This window comes from Suncus etruscus, chromosome 4 (genome assembly GCF_024139225.1).
Source record: "Suncus etruscus isolate mSunEtr1 chromosome 4, mSunEtr1.pri.cur, whole genome shotgun sequence".
In the NCBI taxonomy this organism is placed as follows: Eukaryota; Metazoa; Chordata; class Mammalia; order Eulipotyphla; family Soricidae; genus Suncus; species Suncus etruscus.
Window position 1 is genome coordinate 161,634,779 of NC_064851.1, and position 15,396 is coordinate 161,650,174.

General features: G+C 35.9%; 1 long non-coding RNA gene across 1 annotated transcript in view; it reads left to right on the forward strand.

Moving 5' to 3' along the window:
• LOC126006085 (uncharacterized) overlaps positions 1–15,396 on the forward strand; it is a 1,493,032-nt gene that overhangs the window by 686,686 nt on the left and 790,950 nt on the right. The window lies entirely within an intron of this gene.

Here is a 15,396-nt window from a genome sequence, read left to right on the forward strand (position 1 = left end):
CACAATGGGTTTAAGAGAAATACCACACACACACACACAGACAGACACACACACACACTCTCTCTCTCTCCCTCCTTTTCTCTCTCCCTCCCTCTTTTCCTCCCTCCCTCCTTCCCTTCCACTCTCCCTCACTCCCTCACACAGGACTCCAGCTGGGGTACTTTTCCCTTTGGCAACTGCTTCTCAAATAGATACCAGGATGCAAGTCTCTAATTGATATAGTTCTTTGCTCTTACAAGCACAGACCACTTTTGGAGAGAGGCATCCAAGACCCTAATAACTTCCTGGGTATTGTGGAAATAATAGCTTTTTTCACATCTGAAAAACATTTGTTATGCTGTGTTAATGGCAATAAAATAGAAGTAACACTCACAAACGCAAAATGGAAATAAATGCCCAGACAAATGTTATATTTTGCCAATATTCTCACAAAATAGTTGGCATGTTAATTTAAGCATATGTTTTATGTGAAGTTATTAACCTTTTTCTATTATTGTACATCTCTATAAACATACTATACAGGAGCATTCCCCTCACCCTGGGCTTAAGATGGCGGCTGGCAGTTGGGATCAACTGTAGTAGCAACATGGAAGATGCTTCCCAGCTCATCGTCCCTAAAGAGTCTGAAGCAGCCAAGACTCTTCTCAATCCAAAAGTTCTTTATCTGCTCTTGAAGCATCAGAAGCAGCACAATAAGAGCACAAACAAGGCCTTTCCGAGGGCTTCAGGTCAACTTTCAACTCTTCAGCCTGTTTCAGTCATCTCAAAAATAGACCATGGTAGTTTATTGCACAGAAAAAGCTTCCCAAGTTTGAGTTGGCATGCCTAGCCAACCTGTGCCCAGCAATTGCTGAGGAGTCCATGGCTCTACCCCCAAGCTCGAGGGGCTGTGGTTCCAAGATAAGAGCTCAAACAGATTCTTGATCCTTTAGAGACTATTCCCAACTTCCAGAATTAAACTCCAGCTCTCAATGCTGTGGAAGGAGCTCCATCCTGAGTGGGATGCCATGGTCCTAGTATCTGGCAGAATTTGTAAAGAAATTCCATTGCAGAAGACACCCAACATGTCCCTTGGAGATAACAGTTTCATGAGGTCTTGCTTAAGTGGCTATTTGAAAACCAGCTATTGAACCATAATGAGCTTGGCCTTGCAGCAAGGCTTTCGTTAGAGCACATACCTTTGGCTTCTTGAGTTGGCCTTTGGGTGGAGAAGGTGGCTGAACCACACCTTCTACCAGATTGTCGACTACTCTGGTTACTTTGAATTCTAATATTTTCTTTTCACGATATGGTAGATTAATAGTTTTTGATGTTATAGAACATAGAGAACTTGTATATGCAACAGTAGTCCCATCTGAATGTGAGTTAAACCAGACCTGTAAAATTGTTAATATATATATATATGTATGTATATATATACATATTTATATACATATATATACTCAAAATAATATTAAAGTTCAAGATGGATGCATTTCATCCCATGTTTTGGTAGTTCTCGTCTGAACAATATAATTTAATCAAGGACAAAAAGCCTCATACTAAAGGTTATGAAGTCAAAATGTAAAAAAAATAAAAAAATTCAAAATTGTATGCTTTAAATGATTATTTCTTAGTTCTAAAAACATGACACTGGTTACGAAATATTAGATGTATATAATTATAATATTATTTTGAGAAAAATCACATTTTAGTTCATTTTTAATTTGATTACCCATGGTCTTGCTAAAAGACATACTCAGTGGTACATGAATGCTACTCATTGATTGCTTTGTAAGAAGTATTTATATTCATTTGTATGAATATAAATGTCTAATTCCCCACTAGTACTATATCTTTTCTGGGGGCACATAAAGAACCCTATTTTTATAGCATTCATAATTTTTTTGTCAAGGAAGATGTTATACATTTAGAACAAGTTTTTTTTTTTTAGAAATAAGCATACTGCTTTTATTTTTAGCTTTGTACAATAAACTATTTTGGGGAGCTGGAGAGATGGTACAGTGAGTAAGGCACTTGCCTTGCACAGAACCTACCTAGGTTTGATCTCTTATACCACAGTGGATCCTCCAATCCCCATCTGAAATGATTCTTGAGCACAGACCAAGGAATAAACCAAGAACACATCTGGATGTGGTCTTTAAATAAAATTAGCTATTTAAAATTACTTTTTGACTTACACAAAAATGCAAAGAATATTTAATATAACCTTTGTCTTGTTTTTCCATTTTTGATTGCCTTAGATTAGTTTTATTCATTTATTACAATTTATAACAACAACAATATGTAGTGAGAACATTCCATACTTTATTGACAGCCTCCTATTTTGCCTCTATGACAGTTTGCTTTTTGTTCCAAGTTTCCATTTAGAGAAACTATATTATATTTGCCAGGTTTCCTTTTATCTATTTTCTTGTTGGGAAATTTAGGGAGAGTCACAATAAGCCATGCTCAAAGTTTTACTCTTGGCTTTGTGTTTAGGGAGCATTCCATGCTTGGGATCCCACATGAGATATCAGGGTATAGGAAAGAGGAGTCAATGCAAGTTGGGCTGATTTAATCCAAGTCAAGCACCTTATCCGTATACTATACTCTGCCCAGTACATGTCCTCTTGATAGTTTCTCCAACTCTGATTTTTGAACATTTTTTTTGTCTTATTTGTTTGAGCATATGTACTCATAAATTATTCCTGGTAGGGACCTAGGATCATAATGTGGTGCCAAGATCAAATCTGGGCTGGCTTTGTGCAAGGAAAACACTTTTCCCACTGTATTCTCTCTCCAGTATCAATTGTTTAATGGTTTTAAGAATCAGTGAGCCAGGTATGTTTTAGGATGTATCTTGATGATAAATTTCCCGTTATTCTAATAATTATACTGAATTTATGATTATTTCAATGAAAGATCATAGACATATAAATGTCAATATATACATAAATGTTGGTATTGAATATTTCCAATTTTTATATTTACATAATCTAAAATATGCATTTATGTGTATATAATTTAGCACATTTTAGCTGTGCTATCAACTTTTAAGAATGTATTTCAGTTGCATCTTGAGGGATTGGCATTGTATAGAAGTCACAGCCAAATTGATTCAGAAACATTCAACATTTTTCTTCATTTGTACATGATTAATTCATTTTCTTAATAGGTAATTAGGGGTAATCCATTGCCAATGAGGTTTCCATCATGGATTTGAGTACAAAATGAATAAAGTAGTCTCTTAAACAAAACAAAAATGTATCTGACTGGTGTACATTTTGCCATACCTTTTTATACTGTACTTTAGAAGAAAGTGCTAGATGCAGTGTGCATTCTTTCATAGTTAATGGTTACTATTGGGTCAGTATAGACTCAATAGTTATTGTGCTGGATTGTAATGCAATCATATGTTTTCACAAACATTTCCAACCTAGGCCACCGGGAGCATTTCCCAAAACATTCTAAGTCCTTTAACAAATATCAGTGCGTATACAAGTACTGAACAATTCCTTTCTCACTGGCACAATAAAATATTTCCAGCTCAAATGGTCTTCTAAATCCTATTAGACTTTTCATAGAGAGTGCTATTTGAAAACAGTGTGTTGGAATAGGTGAGCTGAAAATCATTATTTTTAGAGTCCTTTGATCTGAATGAGCAATGAAAAAGTGTCTGACTACCATTCCATACTTATACTTATGTCTTTGAATATTTTTATAATAAGCTGTGATTCACTAAATTTTAGTGTCCTTATGATGCTCCTATTTTGAGTCCATCACCATCTCAGTCGCAAGTACCACTACTTCTGGCATATTTATAAATTTCCATTCAAACAATGAGAATTTTGGCTTCCCTCTTTACCATATAATAATTTGTTCATGTACAGTATTTATGTTATAACCTTTAGAATCACCAACATATACTGTTTTGTGAAAGTATTTTATAAATCATTTCACAAAAAATTATTTTTAGATAACATTTAAACTCTTCTGCAATTACTTATACAACATTTTGTTTTGTTTTGGGCCACACCCTCAGCAGTGCACATAGGTTACTCCTAGCTCTGCACTCAGAAATCATCCCTGAAAGGCTCAGGGGACCATATGGGATGATGGGAATGAAAGCCAGGTCTGTTTTGGGTCTGCTGTGTGGAAGGCAAATGCCCTTCTGCTGTGCTATGGCTCTGGCCCAAACTTATATAATGTTTTGCTCTTTGATGCTATCCAGTGAAGTTATCTCTTCTGTTCCTTTGTGCAGTCCCATGAACTTGAAGTTATTAAAAGGCTTATTTAAATTAAGGTATACTGCAGGCTATGAAATTCTGTGAATCATGGCAATTCAGTGTCATATATCCACAGTTAAAGTATCACACAGAAGAGTGATTCCACCTGGAAAGCTCTCCTGTGCCTGAAATTCTTAATGCTGCCTTTCTTATTCTAACCCCAAAGCAACCACTGGCTTTTACTTTCCTTACTTTTGATCTTTCCAGAATGCCTTTTTAATTGAATCCTATAGTGTATAGTCTTTTCAAAGTGGATTATTTCCTTTAGCAATAGGTATCTAAAGTTTAAGCAATAGGTACCTTGGGCTGGACCAGTGGCACAAGCAGTAAGGCATCTGTCTGCCTTGCACACACTAGCTGAGGAGGAACCATGGTTGGAACCACCGGCTTCCCATTTGGTTCGCCCAAGCCCGGAGCAATTTCTGAGCATATAGCCAGGAGTAACCCCTGAGGGTCACCTGGCGTGCCCCTCCCCCCAAAAAATTTACTATCTTTTTATGTTTTGGCAGCTTGTTTCTCTTTATTCTGTATGTATCATCTATTAGAGATCTTGGCTGCTACCAATTTTGGCACTTATGAACAAAAACTCTTTCAATACTTTTGTGTATGCAGGTTTTGATACAGACCAATTTTAAAGTAATTTAGGCCTTTAAGTCACCTTTTTTTGGATCAGATGGTAAATCTGATCTTTATAGAAAACCAATGAACCTTGTACATCCCAGCGGTATGCTCTTCTACCCTTAATAAATTTGAAGTCTCCTTCTCCTTTCTTTATACCCACTAACATTTGGTATTGTCCATTTTCCTAGATCTGAGCCATTCTAATAATGCACTATTATCATACTGTTATTTGAATTACAATTCCCAAATGGCATTAAATATCTTTTTATTTAACTATTTTCAATTTGCATATTCTTTTGGGTCGCACAAGAAGTATGGTGCTTGCTTTGTTAGCACTCATCCAGGACAAATGGCCAGAGCTGTGGCGCAAGCAGTAAGGCAACTTCCTTTTTTGCTCTAGCCTAGGATGGACTGCCTTGCACAGTGTCCCCCAAACTAGAAGCTATTTCTGAGCGCATGGCCGGGAGTAAACTGTAAGCATCACCGGATGTGGCCTGAAAAGAAAAAAAAAGTTGTTCTTCCTCACCTTTCCTTCTTCATTGTTGTAATAATTTGACATCATGTTATGTCTGACTTTGATGTTTGCATGCCTTTTCTTAGATTACTGATTACATAAGAATTCTTTTATTCCTTATACTCTTTAGAGTTGTTGGCATGTTACTTGAAATAAAAATTTCAATAAAATCAGTGTTGGGTTTTTTTTTTCTTGGTGTTTGTTTAGAATGTCTAGGTAATCTGGAAAAGAACATTTTTTATTACAAGGATTTAGGTACTGGGAATTCTATTGAAACATTATGGTCTAAAAACTCAACAACCAATAACTTTGTAAAACAAAGTTCTTTAAAATAAAAAAAATTAAGAAGAATTTGGGTACTTATTTTTTATTTTAATTTTTTATTTAAAAACCATGGTTATTTGTTCATAATATAGTTTTTACAGATAAAGTTGTTCAGGATTGAGTTATAGTCATACAATATATAACAAGTTTCCCATTGGGCATTTCCTGTCTCCCATATCAACACTTTTCCCCTAACCCTCCCAGATACTGTCTTCCATCCTACCCACCCTCTTCCAACTACCTCTGGGGTAGGCATTTTACTTATCACTCTTTCTCACTCTCTCTCTTGCTTGCTCTTTCCCCTTATCTTTTATTTGTGACATTATATCTTGTACTACTGCAAATGAAGGGGTGTATGTATGAATGTCCTTTCAATATTAGGCCTTCTCTATTAGAGCAGCACTCTCTGCTTATTGGGACAAGCTACCAACTATGGACTGGCCCTCCAAATTTTCATCTCTATTGTCTCTGAATAAAAACTTCATAGTCTTTTATTTTCAATATATTTTAAGTATAATATATTTATTTAAGCATCTTGATTACAAATACAATTGTGATTAGGTTTCAGTCATGTAAAGAACACCCCCTTTAACCAGTGCAACATTCCCACCACCAATTTCCCAAATCTCCCTCCACCTGTACTCTAGACAGGCTTTCCAGTTCCCTCATTCATTCACATGATTATGGTAGTTCTCTGTGTAGTTATTTCTATAACTGCACTCACCACTCTTTGTGGTGTGCTTCATGAAGTGAGCTGGAAGTTCCAGCCCTCCTCTCATTGTCTCTGAGGATTGTTGCAAAAATGACTTTTATTTTTTTAAACCCATAGATGAGTGAGACTATTCTCTGTGTGTGTGTCTCTCTCTCCCTCTGACTTATTTCACTCAGCATGATAGATTCCATGTACATCCATGTATAGGAAAATTTCATGACTTCATCTCTCCTGACAGCTTCATAATATTCCATTGTGTATATGTACCACAGTTTCTTTAGCCATTAATCTGTTGAAGGGCATCTTGGTTGTTTCCAGAGCCAGGCTATTGTGAATAGTGCTGCAATAAATATAGGTGTGAGGAAGAGGTTTTTGTATTGTATTCTTGTGTTCTTAGGGTATATCCCTAGGAGTGGAATAGCTGGGTCGAATGAGAGCTCAATTTCCATATCTCCATATCTCCATATCACTTTCCATAGACTAGACGGCATTCCCACCAGCAGTGGATAAAAGTTCCTTTCTCTCCACATCCCTGCCAGCACTGATTGTTCTTGTTCTTTCAATATATTTTCAATATATTCCACTAATGAGTGAGATTGTTCTATGTTTATTCCTCTCCTTTTGACTTATTTGCTCACCACAATACTCTCTAAGTACATCCAAGTACAAAATTCATGACTTCATTTTCCTAATGGCTGCATACTATTCCATTGTGTAGATATAGTAGGGTTTCTTTAAGCACTCATCTTTTATCAAGAATCTGGTTTGCTTTTAGTTTCTGGCTATTGTAAATAGAGGTGCAACAAATATTGGAGTGCAGAGATCATTTTTGTATTGTACTTTTGTTTTTCTAGGGATACAGTATTCCAGTATTTTGGGGAATATCCATATTTTTTCCAGAAAGGTTAACTAGATGCATCCCCACTAGCAGTGAATGAGAGTCCCTTTCTCTCTACATCCACACAAATACTGTTATTCTTCTTTCTGATGTGTATCATTTTCTGTGGTATGAGATGATTCCTAATTGTTGTTTTAATTTGCATCACTGATGATTAGTGATGTGGAACACTTTATCATGTGCCTTTTGACCATCTATATTTCTGTATTTCTTCTTTGAGGAAATGTCTTTTCATTTCCTCTCCCCAATTTTTTAAATTATTATTTTGATCATATTGGCTTACAAATCTTTCACAGTAGTATTTTAGGTACATATTAACATTGAATCAGGGGAATACCCATCACTAAATTTATCCTCCCTCCCACCCCCGTTTTCTTCCTGCAACCATATCCCCCACCAACATCCCCCCGGGCTGCTAGAGTAGGTGGTCTCCTCTTTGTCTAGCTTACTATTAGTGATCATATATCTGTTTGGTCCTGGTACCTTCCCTTGTTTCCCCCTCTATTTGAGAGGTGGAGCTAGATAGTTCGAGTTATGTGGTTTTGTTTGGAGGAAAGAAAAGCAATAGAATGGAGTAAAAAATAAGAAAAAATAATCAATATAATAAAAAATAAAATAAATCAAATAAGCTGAAAATGGTAGAGTCCTTCTAGAGGCTTTCAACCTCTGTTTCAGTGAGGAAATGAAAAAGGCAATTGAAACACCACATCAATACAGAAAGAAATATCAAATTAAATATTCATTGAGCACTATAGCAATAAAGACAAGCACCACACAATAGTCTCGGTACTAAAATCAAATCATGCTGGTGTGCAAAAAGCAAAAGAGAAAGAGAAAATAAAATAAAATAAAATAAAATAAAATTGGAGGCATCAACTTCAAAATCTACACCAAAATAAAGAAGTCAAAAAATCAATCCATCAAAAAATATATATGTGGATAAAAGGATTATTTTGTGCTTTTTTTTCTTTTCCCCCATGAATAGGCACAGTAACTATTGGGAACATTATAGAGGGAATTCACTTGGCCTAGGAGATACAGGGTTTCTCCACCCCTGAAGTATACTGTTATGGGATTAACTATAAACTCCTTGCATGATCATTTACTCTCCCCTCGGTGTTTTTTTTTGGTGTATAGAAGACTTTTGCTTTGTCATGGATGGTAAAATCAGACCTCTGTATCTAGAGATCTTGGTGTCTGTACAGCTCAAGGAATGGAGCTTATGATAAAGTCTTTCTTTGTGGTTCTAGCAGTTCTGCTTCTGTAGTTGGTAGTCTTGGTGGTGTTAGATTTTTTTCTTGCTCAGTTTTCAATATTTTATATCTCTTAAATATTAGCCATTTATCAGATAGATATTTTATGAATAGCTTCTCCCATTCCTTTGGTAGGTTAATTTTAACATCTCAAAGCAGCTCCTGGCAGGCTAGCCTTAGATGTAAAATGAGGAATTAGTGAGAATCAGGAATTTTGTATAAATTCTGTCAAGATCCCATTCGGAGGGGATAGGTTTTATTGTTTATGAGGTCAAAATAAAAGAAAGAGCTAAGTCTACAAAGATGCAATTCTCAATTTTAATAACCCCAAGTTTGCATCCTGGCCAAACCCTTTTGATTCCCAGAAGCAGAAACTGAAAGAGCAAATTGAAAACAGAGAAAAAAAATATTCTTTAATTTGGTGCTGAGATTATCCAGGTAAAGGGAATATAATCAAGGCTATATTTTGCCTGTTAATACACAGCAGAAGGGAAAATTAATTTTATATAAAATAATGTGAAGAAAATACAATGTCAGTACCATAACACAAATCTCAAAAATATCTCTACAGAATTTCACTAATTCTCAGCACGGGGTGAAACTTCCCAGCCAGGTCTTTTGGTTAAAATCTCTTGCTAATATTCAAAGCAGTTATATGCTCTAAGAATCTGACATCCTAGAGGGCCTTCTGTCAGTCCTCCTCATAGAAATATAGAAAATCCTATTAATGGCGCAGCACAAGATACTGCTTAATCTATTCTCCATATCTGTAGATTTGCTTATTCTAAATATTTCACATAAATAAAATCATATAACATGTGAAAACTATTCTAACTTCTTTCACTTAGCATGCATTCAACATTCACCCATGTGTCCATGAATAGCTTTTGTCTATGCATCATTGTTTTTATTGTTAAATAATATGCTGTAACATGTGTTGTATTCAACATATAATTGATAAACATTTTTGTGTTTTAATGTTTTTTGACTCTTTCATAATGATGCAAGAATATTAAATGATGATGGCATCAGCATTCACATTCAATATTATATTTGGACGTATTTTCCACTCTTTTGAATATATGATTATGAGTAGAACTACGATGTCATAAGATCTATGTGCTTAAATCTTGAAGGCTTGCCATTACCATTTTCCATATTTGTGTTTAAATGTTTAAATGTTAACTTGTGTTAAATATTCAACAGTCTCCTATAAGTGTCAAAAATTTTCTATACCAACAACCCAACATCACTTTTGTTGCTTTTGAATTTTAGACATCAGGGTGAATATCTAACTCTATTCCATTGCAACTTATACTGTTAATTATCTTTAGTTTTCTTATTGTCTATTTATTTTTCTTTTTAAAAGTCTTTTCTTCACTTTAATGGTTTATTAAGTAAATATGCATAAAAGTATTAATATTATAGCAGGCAGCCTTTGAAAACAAAGGTAAACAAAGCTTTTCTTATGGCTACAGGAGGAAAAAGTTGAAATATATTACTCAAATTTTAAGGCTAAATATGTTTTAAGAGTAAGGATTTAAAACAAATATGGAGAAAAACATGATTTGGGTAAGCTAATTGTGAACTTCTCTGAGGATAAGGAAAATATTAACAAATATAGCTTGGAGAGAATTGATGGTGAATTTTAAATTGATCCATGTAAGGTAAATTATCTGAATCTTTTCCTATTGTGTCTTTCCAATGCTTCTCCCGTGGACACACAACACTACCTCAGAATAGACTTTTAGGGCCCGATCTATAGTGCAGTGATAGGGCTTTTGCCTTGCATTCGGCTGATATAGGATATAGACATCCCAGATGGTCTCCCAAGCCAGGAGAATTTCTGAGTGCATAGCCAGGAGTAACCCCTGAGCACCAGTGGGTGTGGTCCAAAAACTAAAACTAAAAATAAAATAGACTTTTATTTTAAATTGGATTTCTAGTCTTAGTATTTTTGGTTTCTTTGAAGGCTTGAGTTTTTTACCCCTGGAGATTAAAATTAAAAAAAAAATTACTAATAAGTTTTATTTTGACCAAAGTAGTTTACAAATAATTCACAGTAGTATTTCAGGTACATAGTGACATTGAATCAGGGGCATTCCCACCACCAATGTTGTTCTTCCTCCAATTCTGTTCCCATCCTGCATCCCATATCACCCTTCCTTTGCCTCCTGGGCTGCTAATATAAGTTCCCTTCTGTGACTAGCCTGTTGTAGATTGGGCATCGTTTCTGTTGTAGTTGGCTTTGGATTTGTTGTTCAAGTCTGATCATTGTTTTTTATTTCTACTCAATGTTCATATGAATTTTTGGTCTTGGTGCCTTCAATTATTTCCTCCAAAATTTGAGAGCAGAACAAGATGGTTTTATATCATAAGTATATGTCTTTTGGGTTTAAAAATTTATTGCTATTTACACTGGTTTTGAAGATTTTTACTCTGTGGTTTTAACCTCTAAATCACAAATCATTTTGATTAATTTGTTAATTCATTTCACTTTAAAGCAAAGACTTGAAGATTTCCTTATTTATTTCTCAAAATAATTAGACCACTTTTCTCTTGAACATATGATCCACTTTGAGGAAATTTTTGTGTAGTGTAAAGATAAAATGCAAAAGTAAATTTTAATGTAGGTCTCCACTTTCCCAATATTCTTTTTCTTTTTTCCTGTTTTTGCTTCTCAGGTAGCCTTACTTAAATGATAGAATGAAAACCACATTTTTGCACTAGAATATTTATTTGGGTCCAATAAAAATGACCCTAAGTGTGATGTTTTATTTATTTTGGGGGCAAGTTCAAAACCTATGTATACCAATCCATATGTATATCCTTTTGTTTTATTTTTGAACATCTAAAATGATTTAAACACCATGATTACAAAGTTGTTCATGATTGAGTTCTTTGGGTGGGTTGGGCCACACCTAGTTACGTTCAGGGGTTACTCCTGGCTATACACAGAAATTGTTCCTGGCTCAGAGACCATATCGGACACTGGGGGATTGAACTATGGTCCCTCCTAGGTCAACCACGTGCAAGGAAAGTGCCCTACCACTGTACCACCTCTCCAGCCCACATAGTTGAGTTTTAATCTTACAATATACACTGCCCTTCACCCATGAACATTTCTATCATCAAAGTCCCTGGTTTCCCTCCCACCATCATCCCTGCTTGTCTAGGGCAGACATTTTACTCCTCTTTCTATCTATCTCTATCTCTCCTCTTTTCTTTTTGCCTTTTATAGACACATTTTGTTTGCATTATTGCTAGCAAAGGCATATCATGCATATCACTTTATCTCCACCCAACACCCACTTATTGACCTGAACGATCAGTTCCAACTATTATTGTCATACGGTTTCTTTCTCTGCCCTATCTGCACTGATACTCTATTTGTGGCAAACTTCCTACCATGGACTGGTTCTCCAGGCCCTTCTCTTTTTGCCTCTCAATTTTATAAACATATTATCTTTTTTTTTCTTTCTTTTTATTTGTGTTTTTGGTTTCTGGGTCACACCCGACAGCACTCAGGGGTTACTCTTGGCTCTGTGCTCAGAAATAGCCTCTTGCAGGCTCAGGGGACCATATTGAACGCTGGGATTCAAACCACCATCCATCTACGTGCAAGGCCATCACCCTAGCATTGTGCTACCTCTCCAGCTCCTTTTTTCTTATATATCATAAATGAGTGAGATTATTCTATGTATATCCCCCTCCTTCTGACTCTCGTCACTCAGTATAATACTTTCCATATCTATTTCATATAAGAAAATTTCTTGACTTCATTTTTCTAACAGCTGCATGGTATTCCATTGTGTAGCTGTGCCATAGGTTCATCCAGTGTTATTTTTCAAAACATTTCACAATCCTCTCTAAACTATAAATTAGCAATTTCTTCCATTAGCTTAACCATATCTTAGCTTATATTGTTACTCTGTTCTTATTAGAGAACTATCCTACAAAACTCCAACTATATTGTGTTAAGAGTTGACTCTGAGACTGGATTTCATCAGCATTCCTACTGGTGATCCTGCCTGCTTCAGAAGAGGTGGGTTAGGACATACACACTTATTCCTGCTGGTTTCTGCCAAGAGTCAGAGGGTGCAGAAGCCATCTTGGGTCATGCTGTTTTCAGCTGTCTGAGACTGGATTTCATCAGCGTTCCTGCCGGTGATCATGCCTGCTTCATAGGTGGGTCAGTACATACACACACTGATTCCTGCTGGTTTCTGATGGGTGTCAGAAGGGCGCAGAAGCCATCTTGGGCCATAGTGCTTCCAGCCACCTGAGACTGGATTTCATCAGTGTTCCTGCTGGAGATCATGCCTACTACAGGATGGCTGGCTCCGCCCTCCTGCTGTGCCTTGGATGACCCTGAGGACTTGAAGGGAACTCTTTGCTTTGCTTGTTTGTCTTCCCTGAATACTTGAAGCTCTACTCAGAGGCCTAGGAAATGCACCCCCCAAAAAACTATCACCTAGAGGCCGCCGAAGAGTGTGGCCATTCCGCTCTCCGGCCAAGCACTCTTTGTAACCAATGAACCCCACCACAACACGCAGAAAGAAACCACACTACAAGCATGACAATGGGGAAACTTGCAGGCAAACACCATTCACAGAGAATGAAGACGAAAGCTCGGGGGACCTAATAAATTCCAACCACCTGATTAACTTCTCGGATAAGGAACTTAAAATAACAATACTGAAGATTTTTGTAGAACCCAAAGAAAGCATAGATCGATCTGAACAGAACACAAATACAGAAATCAGAAAACTCCAAACTGAAATAACAGATCTGAAAAACATGGTAGCTCAACTGAAAAGCTCAGTGGATAGCCTCTCCAGCAGATTAATAGCTGCTGAGGACAGAATCAATGTGCTGAAAGATGAGATGCCTCATTCAAGGGAAACACCCTGCCACTGCACCACCGCTGGCCCAGTTTCTATAAATCTTTTGATTTCATCTCTTATCCACTCTTACCTAACTCTTACCCAGGTCAGTAGTGATCTGTTTAATTTCCAGGTGTTAAAATTTTCCACTGTGTCCCTTTATAGTTCACTTCTAATTTCAGTGCATTGTGATCTGAGAAGGTAGTCTGTCCAGTTTCTATTCTCTTGACTCTATGGAGATTTCTTTTATGTGTCAATATGTAGTCTATCCTTGAGAATGACCCATGTGCATTGGAGAAGAATGTGTATTCGGTTTTCTGGGGGAGGAGAGCCATTTATATACTAGGCTACTTTCTTCCATTTCTCCTTTCAGAGCTAGTATATTTTTGTTAAATTTTAGCCTGGTTGACCTATCAAGAGGTGAGAGGACAGTGTTGAGGTCTCCCACTATTATTGTGTTATTGATGTTTTCATCAGTAGATTTATGAATAATTTATTAAATATTTTGCTGGTCTCTCATTAGGTCATATATGTATAAGAGTGTCATATCTTTATATTGTACACAGGCCTTGATTATTATAAAATGTCCACCTTTGTCCCTTATAACATTTTTGTCTAAAGTTTGTGTCATCTGATATTAATATGGCTACTCAGCTTTTTTAAAGGAGTTATTTCCTTTGATGTCTAGATAATCCAATCTTTGATTTTGTGTTTGTTTATTCTTACTATTCAGATTTTTTTGCAGGTAGAAGAAATTTGAATTCAACTTTTTGCTCCATTTTGCCTCTCTGTCTCTTAACTGGTGAATTTAGTGCATTGATTTTGAATGAGATGATTGTCATGGGATTTAATGTCATCTTCAAATAGGACTTTGGTGTATGTCTTGATTTGTCTTGTCTGAAAGTAGACCTTTCATTTTTTCTTTTAAGGCCAATTTTGAGTCTGTAAAGTTTCTGAGCTACTGTTTATCTGTGAACTGTCTATCCTTCCTTTAAACCTTGAAGTAAGACTGGCTGGGTGAAGTTTTCTAGGCAAAACATTCATTTTGATGAGTTTTGTCACTTTATCCCAAACTACCTTTGAGCCTTGAGGGTTTCTTGTGACAGTTTTGCTGTAAATCTTAAGGATGCTCCTTTGAATGTAATTTTCATTTTGTTCTTGATGCTTTTAGTATTTTTTCTCTATCTGTGGAATTTGTCATTGTGACTAGTATGTGTCTTGGAGTGCTTTTCTTCAGATCACTTTTAGCTGGTATTCTTTGGGCATTCAGGATTTGGTTGCATTTGGTCTTTAGCTCAGAAAATTTCTCTTCAATAATGTCCTTGACTATTGATTCTTCCTACTAGTATTCTTCCCGGTTTTCTGGGACTCCAAAAATTCTGACATTGTTTCTGTTGATTTTATCAAATACAACTATTTTCATTTGTTCACATTATTTGAGAATTTTTCCATTGTCTTATAATTTGTTTTAATGCCCCTTTCTAATCTCTTCTGTTGTAGAATTGTTATACATTTCATTTTCCAGCTTACTAATTCTTTCCTCAGCCACTGTTATTCTGTTGTATAGACTTGTCCTGAGCTCAACAGCATAGTGCTTCAAAGAGTTCCTGGGTGATGAGAAGAAAAGAATGCTATTCTAAGAAAGTAAATTATGGGAGTTTTGTTACTTAAAATTTTTTTATAAGATCAGTTAAGTGAAACTTAGAGTGCACCAGAATATAGTAAAACAATCATTGGTCTTTGTGTCAAAGGTACAATGTGGAATATTAGATCTGCCATTTACTATTTGTATTTACTTAAGCAAATTATTAAAATCTAAGAGCAGTTCCATGCTTCAGTGACAAAAATCACACAAAGCTGGTATAGAAATTTCTTCTACTATCTATGACTTTTTAAATGAAAATTTGACCTTTTGGAACA